This window comes from Bemisia tabaci, chromosome 7, assembly GCF_918797505.1.
Source record: "Bemisia tabaci chromosome 7, PGI_BMITA_v3".
NCBI lineage: Eukaryota > Metazoa > Arthropoda > Insecta > Hemiptera > Aleyrodidae > Bemisia > Bemisia tabaci.
Window position 1 is genome coordinate 44,681,722 of NC_092799.1, and position 22,547 is coordinate 44,704,268.

The window sequence follows — 22,547 nt, forward strand, 5'->3', positions numbered from 1 at the left end:
GTAATCTCGCGTCATGGGAGGCTCCCGAGGTAGGCAAGTCTTGCGTTGAGTTGAGAGTTTGAAATATTTCACTCACTTCAATGTGGGGGCACACGCCGTCAACGATATTTTATGAAAATCCCTGTGAATTTTTCATCTTGACGTAGAGAACATTCACTGAAAGCTGCACACAGACCATCCTTCGGCAATATTTTAAGAATCTTGGCGCCGTGGAGAGGTGGTGCGATGATACTTACTTAATATTGGAGAGAGAATCGATTTCACATTGCCTATAAAAAATACTATTATCGATACTCGGACCTAGTTTAACAGGAAAGAATCAAATCACGTCGATTTTCGAGATCGAACCCATTAAAAGAGGCTTGGGATATTACTCTTCCTTGAGACTGCTAACGTTAACATTCAACACCTAAGTATTTTCAAGTTCACAATATTTTCTCTTGAATATGAATTTTTTACTGAAAAAAGAGTGCGGCTAGTTCAGCTAAGAGGAGAAACTTCGGAACGTCAGGCATGTTGTCATAGACTTGTTTACTATCTTAGATAGGTACTTGTATTTCGTCGGTGAAACTAACCCGACCACGTATCTCGGTTTGCGACGTTGTAGACTTCCTGTTATACTTTATTTTTAAATAGCAAACCTCTCAACGTCAATTTTTGAAAACTTCCGTGTTTTTTCTTCTCAGTGCGAAGAAAACTCAGTGAAAATTTCAAGAATAGATAATGATTTCTTTTCCTTCAAAATAATGAAATGGAAGCGGAGATTTTTAAATAGCGCAAACGAGATACGCAGTCTGGTATAGTTTCATCTCCTATTTATATTTGTCGACTTACTCGGTATGTTTCAGTGTGCTGTTCTTCGATAATTGACATAAATAGTAGATTTATTTATTTTTTATGCTATACTTTTAGTCTATTTGTTTGCTCAGGTAGTTCCTCAGGTCAAAATAATATCTTACTGATTCTATACGTATAGGGGCATATAATTTGGACCAAAAAACCTCAAAGATTGACCTCGGTGTTATTCCGAGTTACAGTTCCGGAATTAATAAGAAAGAAACATGATACTCACGGACCACTCAATGACGTAAGCAGCTCGAATGATGATCGGATCTTAACCCCATTTCCTGAAAAACCCGGTCCCCGACAAGCTCTTACCACTCAGCTGAGATGTCCCCCTCAACTGCAAAGGAGCTTTCCTCTGCGTAACCGTAGCAAAGGGCTTTGAGCCGTTTGACGGATTGGTTCCTCTTGTCTCAGCTTTTATCCTCTCGGCACTTATTAGCCCTCGCGCGATAGGATCAAGCGTAACCATTTTTCATTACTCATAATAATTGACATGCTGAAAAGTTGTTCGGAGGCAAAGATAAGAAAGAAATAAGTTGGTCGATTTTTTAATTTTGGCATGTTTGCCTATGAGCTTGAGAGGACTCAAATGAGGATTGAAACCCTCCCAGGCGGCTGCCTCTCAATTTATTTTTCAGGAATATAGCGCGAGCAGTGTTTTGAAAACATCTGAATTGGAAACTGTACACGCTTTGATTAAATAATCTCCTCTCATTACAAAGAGAGTACGCGCATAAGGATATTTGGATTGCATTTTGCAAAAAGGAACCAGAAGCATTGCCATGTTGCTAAGATTGTGCGACTTCACCCTTTGCAATAAAATTACTGAAATCATGCAAAATATGAAATTTACTTGGTAATTTTTGTCTTAAATTTACAGTTTTTAGCGTGTGAAATAGACAATATTTATAGATGACCAGGTTTTGCTTCCAAGACAAGAGAAGTTGCACAAGCTTAGCAACATTGAAATGCTCTTGGTTCCTTTTTGCAAAATGTACCTAGTCTATTTAAGATCGCGTGGTCACTCGCTCAATGACGCAAAAACACATGTAGCTCTCGCTCACGTAGCCCTTGAAGCACCACAATAAATTGGACCGCGTTAAGCAGAAAGGCACCAAGCCACAAGAGCTACTGCCAAATTCAATTGGGTAATTCAACTTTTTGAAAACAGTTGTGCGGATTTTCGTGATTTCAGTGAATTTTCTGCATGGTGCGAAGCAAATTATTTAACATTTTCAAAGGAATCTGCACGAGCGTTCTCTTGTAAAAAGTGAAATCGCCCTATTAAATTTGGCAATATCTGATGTGGCTTGGTTCCATTCTGCTTAACGTGGTCCAATTACAATGAAACAAACGGAACCTACACAATATGGAAATAGAGCGAGGGAACGGGCGTGCGTTGATGACGGTGCAGAGATACAACTATTCGTGCTTGATGGATGTCCGTGTAGCATCCGCAAAATTGAAGGCGCGATAGCGCTCGGCGTGAATTCGCAGTGCTCCGGTCTATGATCTATGCCGCAAATGAGGTGTCGCTCTGAAATATACTGAAATACTAGTATACATATACTAGTGCTCCTTATAGTAGTATACAAAGAAAACACATAAAAAAACCGGAGAACAAGATGAAAAGAAAATATATACCATTCGAGAGGTTTCGGGATTTCCTTTTCCATTGCCGTGTCGTTCAGAATAGTATTTATTTTCTTTTCATCTTGCACCCCGGTTTCTTTTTGTATTTTTCTTTTTATTATGTTGTGCAGATCAAACTTGTTACGTGAATATACAAGCATACTATATAATAGTAATACTTGTACTAAAAAATTCTAGAATTTTTCTGAGCGTATAGTAGGGAACAACATATATCGCTGTTTCTCTCTTACTCTTCAGTTAGATGTGGCATGTTTCAGCTCATCAAAGGACTGCTCAGGAGGCATGCTATGCATGTCCACACTCACACGCTCGCAAAAAAACACACCCTCGGGACTCGTGACATTGCAAGAGCGGTAGTAAAAATGGACGTATTTCTACCAAACAGACCTATGTGCAGGTGAGAAATATGGGGTGTGCTCTAGAGAGCTGCATAAGAAGCAATGTAAAAGTGGGCGTGATTCCTTTTGAAGAATTGGAAAAGCGGGATTTTACATTCTATCAAACAGACCTGTGTGCCAACTGAATGCGGCAGTCATGAGCCGCGGGCACGGCAAGAGAGCGTTGTGGACAGGGCTCATGAGTTAAAGCGCCCCGACGACGATTACCCCCTCGCGCGTGTGCTCGATCATTGCCGCTGACGTCACTGGCGCTTTATTATTCTCATTCACTCTTACGGCCAGAGAACTAACGAGCACACCCCATATTTCTCACCTCCACATAGATCTGTTTGGTAGAAATACGTCCAAATGACATATTGCTACCCCTCTCACACTCATTGGTGCGGGAAACTTACATAATGCTACTCTAGCGTTAACATCGAGGAAAATATGAAATATGGAAAACTGCGCTCAGTTCAATTTTATTTAAAAAATAACACCTACGTACACATTTTTTTTCGGATGTCAACAGTTTTCAGGCATAAACTGCGAGGATTTATGTTCAGCTTTTTTAAGGCTTACTACGAGTAAAGCCACCACACCGATAGTCGTGCATCACTGAAAAAAAAGTCTCTTGGATCCAGAGCCCAGATTTAAATAAAAAAAAAAAAAATAAAAAAAAAAAAAAAAAAAAAAAAAAAAAAAAAAAAAAAATGGTGAGAAAAAATACTTTTAATTCAATAGGACTTTCGCTTCAATCGAGAGCCATCAAGCCTCTTAATCTAAGCGGATCCAAGGGTTAAAGCGAAAATCTGACTGAATATAGAAGATTTCTTCTTGTCAAATTTTTTAAGAGGACTCTGGATCCAAGAGACGTTTTGGTATATTTAAGAAATTTCAGCACGATTTGGCAAGAAGTAGGTAAATTTTATAAGTACAGGTACATTAATATGAGATGTAAAATCCCCACCAAGTGTTACTGTGAACTACATACGGAAATCATGGAGCTCTGGTTTCATAGTTCGATATGTTTTGCCCGACGTGAAAAAATAATATAATAAGTATGGGGAAGGTTTCAGACGAGGCATTTTTACAATCAATCGAAATCTCTTTGCAATCCTTGAGCATGAAAAATATTCGCGTGTCAAAAGTGGATCCATCATTGGTTTCAGATTTCAAATCTAAAGTAGAGGGTTCGTCACCTTCCGAGACAAAATACGCATTTGCCAGTTTTTTTTATTCATTTATTTTTTTTAATTTTCTTATTTATTTATCGCATAAAAAGGGGTACAGAAGATCGTTCTTTTACAATGAGAGAAAGAAAGTGGAAGATACGGTCAAAAGAAAGAAAGGGACAGAATATAGCTCGATTACAGATTAAAATTATTGATGCAAGCCGAGGTTTTACTGGGCCAGGACTGCCAGTTTGCCAGTTTGAAAGCTACACTCAAGCTAGAGGAGGAATAACTACTTTTGGTAATTTTGCTATTTTCGAAATTCGTTATGTAAATAAAAAGAAATCTAATCAGAGTAAGCTAAATTTGCACAAGCATCGAATGTTAATTGTCATGAAATCGAGGAGCTCCAAACCTAAACAGGAAATTACTTACCTGAGATCTCAAAGAAACCGAGGACGGTCAAAGGTCGGAAATGTGACGTGTCGTTTTCATTTACCTTTTTTTCAAGTAATAAAAAATGTAAGAACATGTTGGGTGATTTTAAACGTCTTTTAACCCTCAAATGACCGAGATGGGTCAAATGGATTCGAAGCTTGCTAACAACATGTGGCCCTTGGGTTGTAATGTACGTATGGGGCCAGTACATACGAGCTTCAGATGAAGGTCTACTCATAAATCCTAAAAAAAGATCCAGACATCAACTTGAAAAAGAAATAAAACAAGTCGAGTGTCAACACAGCTAAAGATAGAAGAATCGTAATCAAGTTTCGTTGTTTAATTTTTCTCCCGAATCACAGCGACTGACACCTCATTGGCAGCACAGATGAGCGGAGCATTGCGAGTTCACGCCTCGCGCCATCGCGCCATCGCGCCTTCAATTTTGCAGACGCAACACGGACATCCATCGAGTACGAATAGTTGTATCTCTGCGCCGTCAACACGCGTCCGTTCCCTTGCTCTATTTCCATATTGTGTTGGTTCCATTTGCCTTCTTGTTGTAGTGGTGCTTCAGAGGCTACGTGAGCAACACAGCCAAAGAAAGAAAATGCATAATCGGGCCTCGTTTTTGTAACTGTATTTATTGAATATTTGATTGTTTAAACAAAGTTTTAAAAATTGTTCAAAATTTTAAGGCAGATTTTTTCATCATTTTCTCCATCTATGTTTTACTTTTCATGAGGTCCATTTTAAAAATGCACAAGAAGGGTTTCTCTCCAAGCACTTTTTTTTCTTCTTCTTTTTTCTTTTTTTTTTTTGAAGAGTTCGTTCTCGCGAGAAAGTTTCATGCATTTTTTGTGGCAAAAGAAGAGAGCCTTTTAAGCTTGTCCATTAAATTATTTTAAACAGAATGCGTGAAGAAGAACATAAAATGTTTCTTAATTATTAATTCTTATATTTTAATAATTTTGGTTCACATATGAGTCTTTCCTTCTTCTTCTTCTTTTTTTGTAAAAAAAAATAAAAAACCTTCATAATTTAATGGTACTGGGGTATAATGATTAGAAAGTTATATTTACGTTTTTGAATCGTTAAAATTATGGTGGTTGTTGGAAGTTGCAATGCTGTAACCGCTTGCTTTTACCGTGTGTTAAACCGATGAACCGTCGTGTCAAGGAAGAACACAGCAAGAGCCTTTTAACGTTGACAAATCGCATTTGATGAAATACAAAGGGAAAGATTTAATTATATTTTCTCTCAATTTTTCAGGGAATTATCTTTGCATTTATACTATAGTGCACGAGATAATTTCAAGAGCAATGCCTTAAAAATATCTCAAATGAATATTTTATCAGAGGAAATTTGGCAAAATTCAAATGTCGATACGGCGTTTCTCCTCAGTAAGGCGGTAACGTGATCATTCATAATCGCACCCGAGGATTATGTCGCTGGTCTTCTTACTCCTCTCGAATGGATACGGAACACGATACGCTCCGTTTTAAAGCTACGTTTGACGCTTCAGCGGTAAATGCGGAGCGAAAAGCACGCATAATTTGTCTTTCTCGCCGACTCGCCGTCGCTTATTTTGAAGTTCATGGTCGGGGAGGATTCGGTTTGGAAAATGCTTTTTTCTCGAGGAGTATATTTTCAATCGGAGTACATCGAGTGGAACTTTTCCATCGTTGGTAAAGGTTCCGACTTATTTCTCTTCTGTCCTCTCTCATTTTGAATGATTTCATCGTTTTATTCATCAATGGGCCTGTTGCAAACTTTTGCTAGAGCAGAACTAAGAGTTTTTCTTACAGATATTGCCTCAAAACTCACAATGAGCGCATTGGTGAAGTTTGAAATGCACTCCTAACTTCACAATCTGCGTAAGTTTGGAAATGCGTCGGCCATGATGAACATTGCCGACGATGGAGCGACTCCTCTAATAAAATGTTCACCTGTGCTGTAGTATCGTTTTTGAGGCGGGAAGCTTAAAAAAAAACGCAAATTTCTTACGCAGATTGTGAAATTATGAGTGCATTTCAGACTTCGCCGATGCGCTCATCGTGATTTTTGAGGCATTTTCAACAGGAAATAACTCTTATTTTTGCTATGGCAAAAGTTTGGAACAGGCCTATTGTTGTTGCGGTTGTTACGCACTTACATGAAAGAAGGAGGAGAAGAGGAAGTATAGGGACTTTCTTTAGGAAAAGTGCTCTGTTGGAAAAAAAGGAAAAATTCCCTGGTAAAAATTGGCAGTAGAATCTTTGTTCCAAAATACCATAGACCTACAGCCGGCTGTAAGATTTCCAATTTAGCTTCTTTCGCCGGCAACACAATTTCTTATAGCCTTTTATAGCCGATGGCGATTAAGCAACAGCCTGGCGATAAAGTGTAGGCTAAACGTTACTAATTACGGATGCTAGGACTTAGTGAGTTTTTGTTAATACTCTATGATACTCTATGTAGGCGTAATTCAAGAATAAATTTTAAAAAAAAAAAGGACTTAGTGAGTTTTTGGACTACCGCTCTCTTTTTGGGCCGTAGGGCCAAGAGAGAGTAGAGCTCTATCTTGAGAGGCAGCTATCTTGATTTATTTTGCGAGGAAAGCTCCGTACTTTTGAAGGATGCCTGCCATTCCTAATATGTTGGAGCTCCTTCAATTTCGTATGATACTGTGCAATACCTCTGGTGTGAAATAGTTGCTTCAAGCGTCGTGGTGCGTTGCGCCGCGGCGGGCGGGCAGCCAGCGCGGAACGCGCATTGGCCCCTACAAACCTAACCGGGATACTTCACGCATTGCGCAATGCGTGAAGTATCTCTGTTAGGTTTGTAGGGGCCAGTGCGCCTCCGCGCGCTGCTCCGCTAGGCTCCAATATTTAATCTCGTGGAGTCAGCGTTTTTCAACTCATGACTTTGAAATGTTTGCACACTCTGTATGGATTATTCTCATTTTAATTGATGACAAAAAATATGTAGTAAAGGAAAATATGTGCGTTTTGTAAATATGAAGGTGATTCCGTACAAGCTTAAGGATTTACAAAGCACACGAATTTCTACACAATTTCTTATAGACTTTTGTAGCCGATGGCGAAAAAGCAACAGCCAGGCGATAAAGCGTAAAGCCCGGCGATAGAAACTACAGCCCGGCTGTAGGTATAATTTTTCATCGCTTCGTGTAGCCCGGCCGTATGATTTTTTCCACTTTCTACAGCCAGCTATATAATTTTCTATCGCCTTCTTCAGTCGGCTATAAGAACTCCTATGGTATTTTGAAACGCAGCTCCTATCGACAATGTTTACCAGGGCTAGGCAACGTGGGATGTAGTTAATTTCATTCTGGTTGATGCTATCTATATTTCATGTTGGCAAATTCCTCCAACATTTTTATTTATTTACTTTTCTTTTACCAAAAACCGAACACCATTATAATTTATAATTCTCTGTGAATTTTCTTTAGCTTAAGATTGTACTCGATGAAATTTTGAGGCAGACTTTTGCTAAGTTTTCGGTTAAAGAAAATAACATGCGCTGGAAGATTAGAAAACTTTTAATGTATTTAGGCTGCATTATGGTTGATGCCACTCAATTCACTTCACAAAGATCTCCTAAACTGATATATATGATTTTTTGGCTGCCAGCACGTGCATGGATCTCTGGATGAGTCCACTAATTAGAAAATTTCCGCTTCAGAATTTCGAATTATTATTCAAGTTTTTCATTGCCGCGAAACTATTCTCTGAGAAACATCTATTGAGGCATGAGTAGCGTAGTATTGGGGAGGAGAGTGAGTCATATGATTTACGAAAAACAGAAGAAGAAAAGAAGGAAAGAAGAAAAAAAGAAAGGGGAGAGGGAGGGAAGAATATAAAAAAGATACAAGTTGGTTTTTGCAATCGCTAGCGATAGCAATATTCGTCATGGGAACTTTTGCTTCTGGGATATGAAAATGTTAAGGTACAGTTCGTTTGTAGTATCTTCAGAATTGAAGGGGCTATGTAATTTTGTGTCGACATCTCTTTTTTAACATTTTTAATTTTTTTTCTTTGCATACAAGAAAGCTGTTATTTACCAATTATTTATTTTCGTTGGATTATGTATGGTTTTCGGAAGTTAACGCATTTATCTTTCAGTTTCGTTTTTTCGGCGTAAAGTATGATATTTTTACCCTACGCATATGCCCGAATACGCATCATAAGTGACCTATGTGCTTCCTAAGTTGCCATTTTTTTCATTCAAATAGATGTAACTGAAATGTTAAATGTGTACTACCTATAGGTACTACTTTCATGTCATTGCTTTATTTATTTATTTATTTATTTATTTATTTATTTACTTTTTGCGTAGGTATAAATTGTTATTTTTTGCTGAATTTCGGAGAAAATATTGCTTTAAGAACGTGGAATGTAAATTAATTTTATTGAAAAAAGAAAATACCATCATTAATTTGGGCGAACAGAGCAAATATACATCAATATTTGGGTCAACATCTCCCTGATTGTATAAAGGATGAATATATTAGTATTTCTGTATCAAAAAACTTAGCTTTTGTCTTCAGAGATACAATGATTCTAGTTCCAGTCAATTTGTTTGATTGAAAAAACAAAAAAACAAAAAATAAATAAAAAAAAACAACTGAAATGCTCGACATACTATTTTCATGTCTTTCTATTTGTATCAATAGGTACTTTTTGCTTAACTTACGAACGTTGAATGCAAATTAACTTTATTGAAAAAAGAAAATAACGTCATTAATTTGGGGGAACATGTGGCTGATTATATGAAGGAGGTATATTCCAGTATTTTTGTTTAACATATTAACTCACGAGAAAATGTTCGTACATTTATCATCTAGTATTAATTATTTTTTGATGATTAGTCTAAAACATTCAATACAACCATTAAAAAGTAACACCCATCGTCGGGTATCGAACTCCCGATCGCCTATTGCCCGCACCTAATCAAAAATATGAGGCGGATTAGTCAACTAGGCTATAACGAATCGGTGTGTGAGGGAGTAAAAATAGCATACAAAAGACTCGGGCAATGGGCGGGACTTATCACAAGGGACCTTGACGCTTGGGATATGAGAGAAATCAGCTAAGCGCATTGCTGCATGTAGGAGCCATGGTTCGCACTGTTTTAATGTGTCTCGAGGTTCATCCCAGCATGCATTCCGATCGCGGCAGTTGAGCTAAGGCAATATTTGCGTATCCATGAATTAAATCAATCAATCAAGCTCTGATTTTGACTTCTTTGTCCGTAACGAGTCCTCCAGAGCAATTTTCCACCTTGTACGATGGTTATTATGTCTTTATTTCTATTTGTCAAATTTGAGGTGGGATAATGGCGGCTTCTCAAGAGCACCGAGGTAGGCGATCTTTTGCACCAACGAACAGAAAACTGATGGCGAAAAATAACCAATCAGAACCTCCCAAGAAAAAGAATTTGCCCAAAATCGGAACTTCGTGGTTCTGCGCAGATTTACCAGTCAGACACGACATCTCAAGGTGGAAAAAAACTCGCTGAAAGCGAATTTTAGAAATCAACACAACTTGACGTAGAGACATGATTGGCTAAAAAATACAACGGTTTTTGATACATCGGAAAATCAACCAAAAATCGAAGACTGGGCGAAACGCTCAAGGTCGCAGAGGCACAGGGAATCCCATAGCGATAGCAACGGAACGATTGTAATATCATGGGGAACTCCGTTCCCATGACAAAAAAATCACAAGCCCTTTAGGAATGAGGAAACGAAAAAATGCGGAAATACACCAATGAACCGGGCATTGATGATGCACAGGCCAACTTATCAACAGCTTTTGCTACAAGGGAAATGCCGCTGCCTCATTTCCGGTCAATTTTTCACCCATTCAAGAACGCACGTTCAAATCAGTTGATCTGAGCCATCCCAAATGCCGAAAATTCCAGGCCGTATATTCACTTTTCCTGAATTCGGGACTATCATTCTCTGATCGCCCGTTTCAAAAAATATCCTGGAGTTTTCCGATTGGTCTATATTATTGTTGGATTGATTTTCTTACTAAATAGACGCAGGCCATATTTATCCTCGTTCTTTTATTAATAGCTCTTTTCCATCGGCAGGTTCCATACTTTGATTGAGAAAGGCTTAATGAGACCGTTAACACAGCATCCTAAATATGACAATTCCCACAAATCTTCTGTAAAATCCTACTGCGCGACTTTAAAAGTAGATCTTTGCAAAGGGATTGCAATGATTTGCCACCACAATCATAAAAAAATGCAGAGGAAAGCAAAACACTTGTTTGACTTCTTCATAAAATACAAAAAGAAAACGTACATGAGTGAGGTTTGGCACAGTTACAATCGAGATGGTATTTATGATACCTAACCATCAATATGACGGTTGAGCCTTCTTGAGAGAGAAAAAAAACTGTTTAAAGAACGATTATGGATCCGGCCTATAGTGTCCTGAGTTTAAAACGTAAGGCGACTAAAATAACCTTTTCCCCAGTATGTTGATTAACGATTCTCTAAACGCGACGAAAGCGTAAAAATAGAGTGATCACAAATTTCATTTTTCGTCGTGGATTCTCCTTCAATTAAGAGAGTAGGCAGAATGCGCGCCTAAGAGGTCGAATAGTGGTATCGTTGCAGGAGTCAAGTCTAATGTCTCAATAAAGGCCCTACGCTTCCGGTGCCAAAGAAAGCAGAACTGCAATTACGACGAGTGCAGCGTAGCCAAATTTAGGGCAGAATTTCGCCGCTTTCCTTTTATATAATCGGCAATTATGCATCTCCTTGAGCTTGGATCCGTGTTTTCGTAGTTTCACCGTCCATGTAAATATACCGTCCATATAGACCCTAAAATAAGTGGCGACGTCACTATGGATATTCTCCGTTTGAAAGAGTTGAACTCAAGCAACAACGGGCGCTAGTAAATTCCGCCGAAAATGGGTAAATTCCGCCGATTTTCCATCCACCGAAAGTGTAAATTCCGCCGATAGGTGCCACCGAGCGAGTGTAATTCCGCCGATGGAGGAAAAGGAAAATGTTTTTGGAACGGCACTCATATTCGGCAAGAGCATCAAGTTAAGATGTTATCTGTTTGAAGGTAGATCTGCGATCGCTATAATGCGCGGCGAAAATCGGATTCGGTGTTGCCGAAAAATAAGTTCGAGGCACACGCAATCGTGGAAAATTTGTACGTCCGGATTCAAAGTGTCGGGTCTCAGCCAAGCTTCGGTCAGACGTCAAAAGGCAAAAAGCACACGTAGACAATGCAATTATGAAATTTAAAATTCACCAAGACCGTTTCAAATTTGTTAAAACAGTTTCATACCGTTTCAGCACAGTGAAAAAGTGAAAAACTGTTGGTCTTCTTACGACATGGGTCTCTTTTTTGTTTATTTTTTGACGTGGGGCTCTCTACACCCTAAATGTTTATTTTCTACGCTCTCCTCTCCGACTTCAACTCATAGACATAGAGGTAAGCAAATTTGCAGTACTTACAAATCCTGTTTCAAAAACATTGACCGGCGGAATTTACATTTTGGGTGGACGTCATATCGGCGGAATTCACAAATCGGGGGAATGATAAATCGGCGGAATTTACACTCCAGAAAAATGAAATCGGCGGAATCTACAACCTCCCGCAACAACGCCTAATGCCACTGATGAGGAAAAATTTACGTATATGCTGATGACTACAATCGAAAAAAATATCACGCAAAAATAATATTGAAATAAAAAAGGAGAAGATTGTTCAAAAAGACGCACGTTTTTCCCCCCTGGCTCGGATTTGTTACGTAACATTGGGCTCGAGCCCCCTCTCCCTAAGTGCGTCATGTAATAATAATTGAATGGCCCTTTATCTCCGAAGGAAATCAAATGTGGCAACCTCCGAATGATCGCACGACGTTCTTCGCCATAGAGGTCCAGTTACACGATCAAATTAAGCCATCAAATCGGGCCTCTCATTGTTCGCATCCTCACCTCAGGTCTTTTTCCACCAATCAGAGCTTTAGTTTGATGGCTCAATTTGATCGTGTAACTGAAGCTTAGCTCGGCAGCATCGCAAGTCGGACATCTCGCGTCTCGGTAACACTTTTAGCCGGAGTAGCCTTGCCGCTGATCCCCATATTGACACGGCCAGATGCACGGGGACATTAAAGGCCGGGGGGCCCCACCAATGCGGATGGGAGGGGGGAGGGGGGGGGTGCGCGCGTCTAGATCCCGTGTCCCTAGTCTTGTCTTGTCCCGGTGTCGCGTGGTTGGCCCGTGCCCTCAGTGTTGCTTTTGCCCTCGGTTCTCGGCGTTTGCTCTCTCACGCTCTCACGCTTGTTGCATTTCTCGCGGGCTCGACGAGTTTGGCGTCGCGTCAACGTGAACGTGGAATTTTGGGGCTTCGAGTCACGCGTGTGCGTGATGCTCTCCGTGCACCCGCCACAAGAGTCGTTTTTGAAATTGTTGAAATAATCTGTGACTGATACACGAAATTGGATCTGTGTAGTGTGCGTGAACTTTTTCCTCGTGATGGGACGAGTGGAATCATTTTGAGGGGAAAATAGTGCTGTTATATACATTGGGCATTTTCGGAGAAAATTCCGGTTGGATTGAGAACGAGGTAAAAAAAGGAACGACTAAACGAGGAATTTTGTCGTTTTGCTTGCGAAAGAACGTAACTGAATTTCAATGTTGCCAAATTTCTTCTTGCGTAATACATTTTTCCGAGAAAAACCTTGGACATTTCCAACTGAAAATTTCACTGACTCACTGATCTCACGCAAAAAACAGAAAATTTTTGGACACAAATTACAAAGGCACATTCTAGTAAAAAATTGAATTGTAAGATTCAGTGTTGCAACTTTGGAATCAAGTTACGGTCCTTCGTACGGGAAACGATTTATCGGTGCCAATCTCAAACTTGAAACAAAACATGTTTCTTTTTTTTTGTTTTTTTCATTTAAAAATACCTTAGGGGAGCGGGCAAGTAAAAAGTATACGCACAATGATAAAATTGTAGCGATTGAAATAACGCTTTATAACGTTTCAGCCATCTCTAAGCAAGTGTAAAGTAGGGATCGAAACAAATTGAATTAAATAAAATTGAACCTTTGAACCATTTTTTAAATTCAACTATGCACAGTGCTTCTTGTTTTTCCATGCTTTATTGAAACATACTTATTTTAAATCACCTCTGCAAACAGTCCAATCGAATATAGATGTCAGGACATCGAACTTACCTACACGGAATCGAACGATTTTTCAGGCTTAAATTTTCCTAATGTGTCTGAACACTTGTGTTGAAGAAAAAAAGCAAACATACTTGAAGTATTTTCTTGAATTGTCTTCATTACCACGTTTCTCTTTTACTTTTGATTTCTTTCATCAGTTAATGCACGCCGATAAACCATCTTGGGATATTTTTCAGTCGAGAAAAATTGTAATCTTAATGCCTTTCATGCGACGTGATAAATTTCTAAAACTAAAAATACATAACGCGTGCCTCTGTTGGATGCCTCTGAGGTGAGGGAAGAATTGACAGTGAGGAATTCATTCGAATCGTCTCTCGCACAGTGGAACAAACTAATAGAAGAGGTCGGACATAAATTTTCGGGCTAAAATTTCAAATTTTGATGTTTACATAGTCACAAATCCAATTTCAACGAGTGTTTCTGTGGGAAAATTTCATGAAAACACCATTAAGGCCACTTTAAAACTTTTTAGTTTCATATTTTTGAAAATATAAGCTTTTAAAGTTTTCAGATTTTGTCTGACCTCTCCTATTGACTCGGTCCAGTGTGCGACGGTCCAGTATGAGAAATGAATACAATTAATCGGGTGACAACTAAGATTCTAAACTAAGTCGTTTAACAGCAGTCTTAGTTTAGAGTGCCGCATAACTTCTCGACTGAAATTTTAAGGGGTGGAAGTAATATTTGTTTCTCAAGCATCGGAGGGAACCGCTGACACAGTGCCGGAAGTCGAGAGTGCGAAATGTCCTGGATTAATTATTTATGAACTTATTTTCGATAACAGTGAACAGATTTGAAAAATGCAAAAATTGAAACTAGTTTTTGAATGAACCGAGTGCACATTGCTCCACGTAACTTGTGGTTGAGATATTTCGTATATTCCTGATTCTTTTCGGCGAAAAGAAGAGGAGGTGATTTTACAAGGATACAAGTTTTCGAGGTAAGTCTCCTAAAGAATGACAAAGTGCCTTTATTTATCTGTATTGTATTTCGACGGTGTAAGTCGGAAATCACATAACTCGATTTTTGGCGGTTTTGAGTTAGCTGCAGAGATGAAGTGTAGTAGATGCCCTTTACCTGCTGTCAAAATATTTCAGTCGAAAAAAATCTAGAAAACGTAAAACTCAAAACACATATCTCGGCGTTAATTCCAATAACACATAACTCGTGCCGTCGCGCCGCATTTGTACACAACGCGCGCTCTCCCGGGAAGAATCGTGAACATTTTTTTTTATTTTGTAAATACAACAGAACTACAAAAGTATTAACCGTTTTTACGTTATTGATAAAAATAAGAGAGATTAAAATATGAGCTGGTGAGTCGGTGGACTCAAACTTAACTACGCTTATAAATAGGTACCTACCATTTACAAACATTATACTAATTATTGTTTCTGCTTCCCAGCGGTAACTCGGTTTTTCGGTCATTTCTCCTGACAGACAAGAATATTATTCAAAATGATGATAGAGTCGTATGAAGCATCTTATTCTTGCTGTCTCTAAGAATTATTTCTCCTCTACCTTCAAAGATGAGGACTGTAGAGAGTTTTTTTCCCTCTCCTGAAAAATCGCGTTTTCCGAGTTATGTGATTGCCGACTTACACCGTCGATATATTGCAATAAGTTTCAGTAAATGGGGCCCCTTCAAATAGGAGCTAGGCAACATACACAACACTCAGTTGAATGTAGCAATATTTACATTATGTAACTAGGGGGCCCTGCCCCCTGACCGCTACGCGGCCCAACCCCCAGGAGGGCGCTTCGCGGGCCCTATACGCATATGTTTAGGCAAAAATGTTCTTCCATTTTAATATACTCGTACCATTTTGTGTTCGAGCTGCATCGATTTCAAAATTTTTGATGTAACACTCAGATTTGTAAATGATGAGGAATAGCTGGATGTACATAATTTCACAGTCCACTTACTGGAGAAATTTCCATTTATTATGTTATTTTTAAATACTTGATTTAAAAAAAAAAATCGGATTTCGACCGTTAAGAATTAATAATATTTGGTCCGTCCCGACGCGACGCAGCGCATGCCGTCTCACTTTGTAGCTGCTGTTTATTTGCTGTAAATATTAATAGAAATTCAGCAATCAAGTGAATTGACCAATGCCACAAATCGAAGACGGAAGAATGCAGGAAAAATCGAGTTAAACCTTACACCTTGGACCTTGAACCTTGAACCCTGAGCGATGCACCGTTCCTCAATTCTTCAAATGAGGAGCCCTTCACGAGCTTTTCCATTGTTTTATTGTTCATTCGAGTCACTCAGGTAGAATCCCACACCTTGAAGTTTCTAGCGGAAACGACATATCTCTCACGCTATTAACATTGGACTTAAGTGACATGAGCTTTAAAAGCTCTACAACATAAAAGTTCGGGGTTTCATAATTTTTTGCACATCTACATCTACTACAGATGACATACATGTAAAGATCATCCTTATCGGTCCGGTAGTTCGTCAGAAATAGTGCTTCCAAGATTTTGCTTGTAGCTGTATAATATAGATTACTACGTATTGCAATCTGTGCTACTTGGGGCCCTTTGACGGTCACATCTTCATAGCTGAACTCGTAAAATGCGTTTTCCAGTTTGCGACGAAAAGTGAAAAGTGCGTTTTTCAGTTTGCGACGAAAAGTCAAGTTTTATCAAGTTTTGTCAAGTTAGATCATGTTTTATTTTTTGAGTAAATATCAATCAACATACTTATAATCATATATTCTAAGTAAATCATAGAAAACTTCAAGGAACCATTTTGGTTAGTAATCCTTGCAGAGAATAAAACATATAATCGGAGGTTTTTAAAACGCTTAAATTGAGATACATCTTTTTCGCATTTAGCCATCGATACATGACGAACAGAAATTCAAAACCTGGCGAGCGTCATCAGGTTATTGCTAAAATATGCATGTCGCTCCTCAGCGTAAAAGATCCTAAATGCCCTGTCTTCATGAGGAAATTTTCTTTAAATTTGGTCTACAAGTATTAGAAACTTAGATCATTAGGTGTAGCAACACCTGATAACACTTACAAGATTTTGAATTTCTACTCTGAATATATATAAAAAAAATATAAAAAAATTCACACTTCTACAGCTTCGTGTTGCTCTCACCTGAAAATTTCAGTTTCGCACGGTTCAATAAAAAGATTCTCAGGTTTTGACGTTACTTATTTATGTTTTTCATGTGTACAGCTAGAAACTAGAAAGCACAACTCGAAAAGGAATGGGGGAAACAACTTTTGAAAGGCTCATTTCCACACCACCTTAGGTGAGTCCGATCAAGGAAAATGATACGGTACTGCTCCTGGAGGTAGAGCTTTCGGCGCGTTTTTTTTAACGTGGTGTCGCCATGAGCCCTAATCCACGGGGGAGGGGGAGGGGGGGGACAAAATAGCACACTTACCAACGCTGACGCAGCTCCAGCTTCCTCTGCTCCATGCCGTTTTTGATTCTGCTAAAAATCAGCTCTGCTCGTGAGACGGAAGTAGTGCCCACTAAAACTGATTAACGATTATAACCCTTATCTAGCAATGAGGCGAAATAAAACGGTATCTTACCTTCGGTTGCGGGAACAGCAGCAGCAGCAGCACCTAAAAAAAAAAAAAAAAAAAAAAAAAAAAAAAAAAAAAAAAAAAAAAAAAATGCGACGATCCCGGTACGACGATCCCGGTACGACGATCCTGGTACGACGATCCCGGTACGACGATCCCGTTACGACGATCCCGTTACGACGATCCCGTCACGATGACGGCCTCCCCCAACCCCGGCCTCCGGCCCCAGGTTCCTTTCCCACCTCCTCCCTTTTTTTTTTTTTTTTTTTTTTTTTCCACTCGTGGCTTGCTGAGATCCTCCGGGGCGTAACGCCCCGGAGCCGCCGTCGCCGGCAGGGGCGCCCGCCGGGACCCCATAAGGGTCCGCTGGGCGCCCCCACCCCCAACCCCCCGCGAGGGGGGAAAAAGCCCCCCCTTGCGGGGGGGCAAAGACCCCCCTCGCGGGGGGTCGGGGGCAGGGACACCCAACGGACCACGGGGTCCCGGCGGGCGCCCCTGCCGGCGACGGCGGACCCCGGGACGTAACGCCCCGGAGGATCTCAGCAAGCCAGTCGCAGAAAAAAAAAAAAAAAAAAAAAAAATCCTACGCCTCCCCCCGTGATTCTACACCGCGGCCCCTCCCCCCTGGGAAACCCTACTCCGCGATCCTACTTAAACCCTACGAACATCCCCCCCTCTCCCCGGGAGCCCCCCTAGGAAACCCTAGCCCGCGATGCCGCACCAACCCCACGTACCCCCCTTTCCCCGGGACTCTCCCCCCTGGGAATCCTCAATCCGCGATACTTCCCAACCCCACGAACCCCCCTTCCCTGGGAACCTCCCCCCTCAGCGATTCCTCCCCCCAAGCCCGTTTCTTCAGCCGCATCTGAAACAAACAAGGCAAATCAAGAATTATTAGCATGATTAGCAATAGGTGACAAAACTGGCTTCTACGTTTCTATTTAATCCCTCATCCACGTTGTTAAAAGTTCTGTTCTATGATCATCAGTGGCTTGGCGTGCTTTGCGATATATTGATTGTTATGCCACTTAAACCTATGGAAAAGGATCGATAAACAGGGTGTTCGTAGCGAACACCTTCATAATCGATTCTTTACCATAGGTTTGAATGGCATATCAATCGATATGTCGCAATTCATGCCACGCCACTGATTATTAAGCTGGACTTATGGATGCTAAAGAGAACTATTTGCATGCAATATACTTCCTTTTAGCGTGCATAGGTCCGATATCCATTTGTCCATTTATCTTTTGTCAAAATTCTAGTCAAGGCACCATGCCAAAATGTACCAAATTTTAGGTATTACTTTTTCAAATTAAAATTGCCGTTCCGTGTTGCTTTGTGACTATACCATGCAGCGTTAATTGCAGAGAGGTGGTAAAAAAATGCTGCATCCACACTATTTTGCGGGGGAAACGAGGCCAAAGAGAAATGTTTGATTTCTTTTTTTTTCGAACTTTTTGGCCTTGTTTTCCCAGCAAAATTGTGTGGACGCAGCACTATTGTACCATTTGGCCTATTTTACTATTAATTACTATTGTACCACCTTCTTACATACTGTCGCCCTTTTGACTTAAAGGCATGTCTCAATTTCCACGTGAGCTCTATTTCGCATATAAAACCATGCTTTTTGAGACTCATGCGGAAATGAAGATACGTCCTTACGCCAGAGGAGCGAAAATGCGTCCGGGCTACGTTTCTTTGCGGTTTTATTTTTCTCGATAATACCAAGTTTGCATTCATCTGTAAAGTAACTGAACTGCATCACGCGAAAAGAAACTAATTTTTCTGGCTCACTTAGAAAAATTTATGGCATTTATTTCTTTGCTACAATAAACCGAAAAAGCTAACTCCTTTCTACAATATGACTTTCTACTGATTCAGTCTAATTACTTTCAGTTGAATGCAGTATTGTTCGATAGTATCACAAGAGAGCCATGCAGAACTGAAAGGAATTGCAAATACTTTTCATCTCTTTCAAGTTAAGGATACGATAGAACAAATAGGTGCACATTTTGGAGGGCACTACTTCCGTCTTCAATGGCTCATCATGCGGAGCATTTTCTTCGTTTTTTGCAGGCCTGAAACAAATTAAGAATAAAAAAAAAGAATGATTAGTTGGAGCTTAACCTAACTTGAAAATAAAAAAAAATATTAGAGAATTAGTTTTGTTCATGTAAAATCAGCTATTGTTTTTTGACTTGTGCCATAGCTCCAATAATGGGGTTCTCATGCACGTAAATATAAGAAATAAATAAATAAATAAAATAAATTTGATAAAGCTGATACCCATCTCTTATTCTAATACAAAATTAATAATTTATTTGGAATGTAATGAAGCTAATTTTTACTTTTGTCTTTTCTTTCGCTATCTGATAATTCGTCGATTGGCTTACAGAAGGGCGTAACTACACATTGAGATGAGCCCGGAAAAGCATCGAATTGTGTCAGGGTTCACTGCAGAGTGTAGTTACGCCCTTATGTCAGGTAGGCGATGATGTGAGCGACTAATAAAATTCATTTTAAAGTGATTATAAATGATAAAAAAGTGATAAGTAATTAAAAATGCCTTAGTATTTCCTGCTAAATTATGCGAAAATCTATGTTAAGGCGATTCGATGGTCGCCATATTTTGTGTCAGAACGGCATGCAATACATCGCATCAATTGGTTCCATTTTTTCAGCTACTCGTCATTTTTCTCCAATTTTGAGATCGCAATTTTGTTGTCAGGAGACTAAAGCACTCACTTAGGTACCAATTTTAACAAAGAAATTCAACGTAATATAGGCGTGGTTTTTTCGGAGAGAAAACATCGCATTCGATACTGATATCGAAACTGCACTCGAATGCGATATTTTCTCTCTAAAAAAACCACGCCTTTATTACGTTGAATTTCTTTGTTAAATTGGTAAGCGAGTGCTTTAGTCTCCTGACAACAAAATTGCGATCTCAAAATTGGAGAAAATAAATGACGAGTAGCTGAAAAAATGGAACCAATTGATGCGATATACCGCATGCCGTTCTGACACAAAATATGGCGTCCATCGAATCACCTTAATATTTGCAACACTAAAAGTAATGAATGTGAAATTCAATGATCAAAATGCGTTTAAAATTGCTTTCACTGTGAGCGTGCTAAATTATGCGAAAATCTATGTTTATATTTGCAACACTAAAAATAATTAATGTGAAATTCAATAATCAAAATGCGAGTAAAACAGCTTTCACTGTGAGCGCTTCGTTTCTTGCCGATCTGAAAAAAAAGATAAACAAAAAGAAATTAGGTAGTTTGAGGTTTACGGAATATAAAACGGAAAATGAAACTAAGCTGAACAGTTTGAAAAACTGTTTTTGATATCAGTCGGAAGCTATGGAAAAAGAGGAAAAGTAGTTTAAAGTATACAAGAAAAAACATTAAATAAAACAAGGTCTTTTTACTGTGTTTGTTTCATACTAATCTGATAAAAAATAAATGAAAGTAAAACGAGACTAGAGATAATACTTTGTAGTTCTCTATATTTTGAATAAAGAAAAAAGAAGAAAAAAAACAAGAAAAAAAAACACACACACAGAGTACCTAAGACTAGTTGGTCATTCGAGAGATTAATAATTTGGAGCTGTAAATTCTGAAAAAACACGTACGTGCATAGGGAAACTAATGGCACATACGTTGTTTTTAAACCGGGCCAGAAATTAAAGTTGCAAATTACAAAATGCTGTCCAATTTTCCTTGTGATTAAAATGCTGAAAATCATCTAACCGCATCTCTCGTAAATTCTGAAAAGATTCATACAAATGAGAAAGAAAAGTAACTGTGAAGCTTTTGAAGAGGGGAAATATACGGCTTAAGATGATTCGATGGACGCCATATTTTGTGTCAGAACGGCATGCGATATATCGCATCAATTGGTTGGCAATCCATTTTTTCAGCTACTAGCCCGTCATTTTTCTCCAATATTGAGATCATATTTCTTAATACTTTTGTAGTAGGCGAAATCTTGAATAAAACTTAAAAAAATTGAGATCGCAATTCTGTTGTTAGGAGACTAAAGCACTCATACTTACCAATTTTAACAAAGAAATTCAACGTGATGAAGGCGTGGTTTTTTCAGAGGGAAAATATAGCATTCGAGTGCAGTTTCGATATCAGTATCGAATGCGATGTTTTCTCTCTGAAAAAACCACGCCTTTAATACGTTGAATTTCTTTGTTAAAATTGGTAAGTGAGTGCTCCATTAGTCTCCTGACAACAGAATTGCGATCTCAAATTTGGAGAAAAATGACGAGTAGCTGAAAAAATAGAACCAATTGATGCGATATATCGCATGCCTTTCTGACACGAAATATGGCGTCCATCGAATGACCTTAAGAAGAGTTTAACAGTTAACAGTCTTTACAGTTTAAAAACTTTATTTTCGATTTTTAAAATTTAATTTTTTTTTAATTTCAAAAATTTCATCTTTTAAATTTTAGAAATAAAATTTTTACGTTTTAAATTTTAAAATTTTTATTTTTCAATTTGATTTTTATGTTAATGTTTTACATCATTTTCAACAATTTTTCAGACTCAATAGATCAATAGTGTATATATACTATAAACATAGTAGTAGTGAGTATATAGTGAGTAGTATAGTAGGTAAATCAGTATAGTAAGTACAGTAAGTAAATAAGTATAGTATGAGTAGTAAGTAAGTATATTGTTGTGGTAGTGGTAATATATGTGTACTATTGACCTACTGAGTATGAATAGATTGGAAAAATGATGTGAAACATTAAAATAAAAATCAAATTGAAAAGTTAAAATCTTAAAATTTATAAAGTAAAAATTTAAATCTAAAATTTGAAAGATAAACATTTGGAAATGAAAAAAAATTAAAAAATTAGTTTTTAAATTGTAGAGGATATTTTTAAACATTAAATTTTGTGACAGTAGAAGTTATGAATAAGATATCATACGGTGTACTCACGGATTAGAACCTGCAGCATAAGTGTTGCAATTCCAGTATCCGACTGCACTACACCACTACAACACAACACAACACAACACAACATCACTGACCCACTGGCCTGCTCACCCATTGAACTACTTCACTTGCTGAACCCAAACTGATTGAAATTAGGGGTTGGGGTTTCTCTTTTATAAGCTCGTATCCTGTTTGTCTGTATCCACCACAAACGATCCCATCCCTTCCTCCCTTGCTGACCCCTCTCGCAATTAGGGTGTATTCCAGAAACTTTTTCCTGTTTTCCAGTGGCGGGAAACCTG

The 22,547-nt window shown here is 38.7% G+C and overlaps 1 protein-coding gene across 7 annotated transcripts in view; it reads left to right on the forward strand.

The window, feature by feature from the left end:
• Positions 1 to 12,696: 12,696 nt before the first annotated feature.
• Positions 12,697 to 22,547, forward strand: part of hec (calcitonin receptor hector) — a 188,678-nt gene continuing 178,827 nt past the window's right edge. Inside the window, exons 1-3 of one of the 7 annotated variants that reach the window (XM_072302221.1) lie at positions 12,697 to 13,091; positions 13,446 to 13,798; positions 14,419 to 14,662. The gene's annotated coding sequence lies outside the window, so the exon portion shown is untranslated. Of the gene's footprint in view, positions 13,092 to 13,445; positions 13,799 to 14,344; positions 14,663 to 22,547 lie in introns of all 7 variants that reach the window. The other 6 variants (XM_072302223.1, XM_072302220.1, XM_072302222.1 and 3 more) reach the window with 6 other exon arrangements.